Consider the following 2,311-nt stretch of genomic DNA (forward strand, 5'->3'; position numbering starts at 1 on the left):
ATTAGCTGCAACATCAGCTCCTTAGCTAGAATAGATCTAGAACAACTCAACAGCTGGAATAATAATGAAACATCAGCTGAAACATTTCAACAGCTGGAATAAGAATGAAATGAAATATCATCCCATTAGCTCGAAACATTTCTTATAAACAAAGCGTGGAATAATTTCAACGCATTAGTTGTAATATAGATGAAATGATATGAAACGTAGCATGAAGAGCTAAAAATTAGCTGGAAGAAAGAAACATTTAGAATAATCAAATGATGAACAAAATACCGACAATCATTAGTAAGAGCTCATCAGTTTTCTTACTGTTGCTCAGAGCCCAAGCAAACATCTCAGCAATCTGCTTCTGGGACTCTCTCTGCATCTGCAGTTTCATCTCTTCTAATCTGAGAAAGCGCTCACCCAAAGTGCGGATCACGGAGACCAATCTGAGAAAGCGCTCCCCCAAAGTGCTGTCAACTGGGGGCTGTTGATGCCGCAAGCTGGACTTTGAAGAAGTCCTATGGTTAAGGAATTTGTCCATCTTGAAAGCCTTCGCGGCCTCATAGTCTATACTGCGGCTGCGCTTCTTGTGGAGAGCTGTGTAAGAAGTATCATGGTCATCCAGAGACCGGTTGCGATACCAGCATTATCACTTATGGGACCATATGCATCTATGGCTAGACAGGGGGCAATGGTACAAAGCATTCCAAGAGCTGCAACTGTGATCCCGTACATGGCTACTAGGGTATGGCTGACATAGATGGCAACAACAATAGCAAATATTGGAACAATTACAGACTTGTAGCCAAGTGCCAAACCAAATATGACATTGGTAGCAGCTCCTGTCCTGCAAGAATCAGCAACATCCTGGACTGGTCTGTATGTATTGCTGGTGAAATACTCTGTAACGTAGCCAATTACCAACCCTGCCCAAAGCCCTATTCCAATGCAAAAAAATAGTTTCCAGTTTTGAACCATCTTTGCACCACCATTAGGATCATATATGTAAAACGTGGATGGTAGTGCCAGCCAACAAACAAAAGCTGCACCGAATGTCATTAAGATGGTGGATATCAGCAAACTGTCTCTTCAGTGTAGATTCAATATCCCTTAGATTTGAGATCTCAAACACATCAGTTGCAAACAAGGTTGTGATGAGGCACACCACAATGCCCATTGAGCTAATGAGTAGAGGGAAGCACATAGCAGTGAAGTCATGATTTGTGCCAAATGATGACATGGAAGCCACAACAAGAGCTGCGCAAGAAGCTTCAGCAAAGGAGCCAAACAAATCTGAACCCATTCTAGCAATATCTCCCACATTATCACCCACATTGTTAGCAATGATAGCTGGATTTCGCGGATCATCCTCTGAGATATTCCTTTCTACTTTTCCAACAAGATCTGCTCCAACATCCGCAGTTTTGGTATAGATTCCACCTCCAACCCTTTCAAATAGAGCCACAGATGAGCATCCAAGCCCATAGCCCTCCCAATTATCCTTATAATAAAGCTGGAACAGTTTTATAGTGATGTATAAAACTATGAGGCCATTAGCAGCAAGTAAGAAACCCATCACCGAACCTGATTGGAAGGCGATTTTGAATACTTTGCCTATCCCTTTTTTGGCTTCCAAAGTTGTGCGAGCATTCGCATATGTTGCGATCATCATGCCCAAAAATCCCGACACTATGGACGTCAAAGCTCCCAATATAAATGCAACTGTAGTGAAAATTGCTGTAAAGAGAGCTGGGGCACATTCCTGCTTTGGATCGTATCTGCAAGGCTTTGGAACCTTTACTCTTCTTTGAAATATCCTTTGATGATGATGCTTTGCTAATTGAAACAGAAACTTGCATATGTAGAAAATATCAGTATACATAGTGAATGTTAGATAAGAAAACCTCACACCATCCTAGTCCTTGAAATATTAGTACACATTTTGAACATTGAGATTGAGAAAACCTAAACACCAACGTAGTCCCAGCTAGTGTTGCCCCTTTTTAGATATTGAGTAATTCATATTGTGACTAACTAAGTGGTGTGCTCCTATTTAAGGGGCACTTGAAAGTGTGATCAAATTATGTTTAGCCGTACTATCAAAAGCCTATGTAGATACATTTAATGCATGTGCTGAAAAAAGATGGATGTCTATAGAGCTTCAGTCTAAATCATCAGCAGGTCCATAAATGTTACAATAGTATGAAAATGAACAAGTCAAATTAGGAAGTAAGCAAAGCATTGTACAATTAACTGTTGTATATGGGATTCATCCCTACTAGAATTGGTGTTATCCCATTGGCAATGTTAGTGATTGTATTTA

The 2,311-nt window shown here is 40.5% G+C and overlaps 1 pseudogene; it reads right to left on the reverse strand.

The window, feature by feature from the left end:
* Nucleotides 1-256: 256 nt before the first annotated feature.
* Nucleotides 257-1,870, reverse strand: LOC148019425 (pyrophosphate-energized vacuolar membrane proton pump 1 pseudogene; annotated as a pseudogene).
* Between the last annotated feature and the right edge of the window lie 441 nt (nucleotides 1,871-2,311).

The sequence above is a fragment of the Lygodium microphyllum genome, chromosome 20, assembly GCF_053477565.2.
Source record: "Lygodium microphyllum isolate KBCC chromosome 20, Lygodium_microphyllum_v1.1.10, whole genome shotgun sequence".
Taxonomy (NCBI): Eukaryota; Viridiplantae; Streptophyta; class Polypodiopsida; order Schizaeales; family Lygodiaceae; genus Lygodium; species Lygodium microphyllum.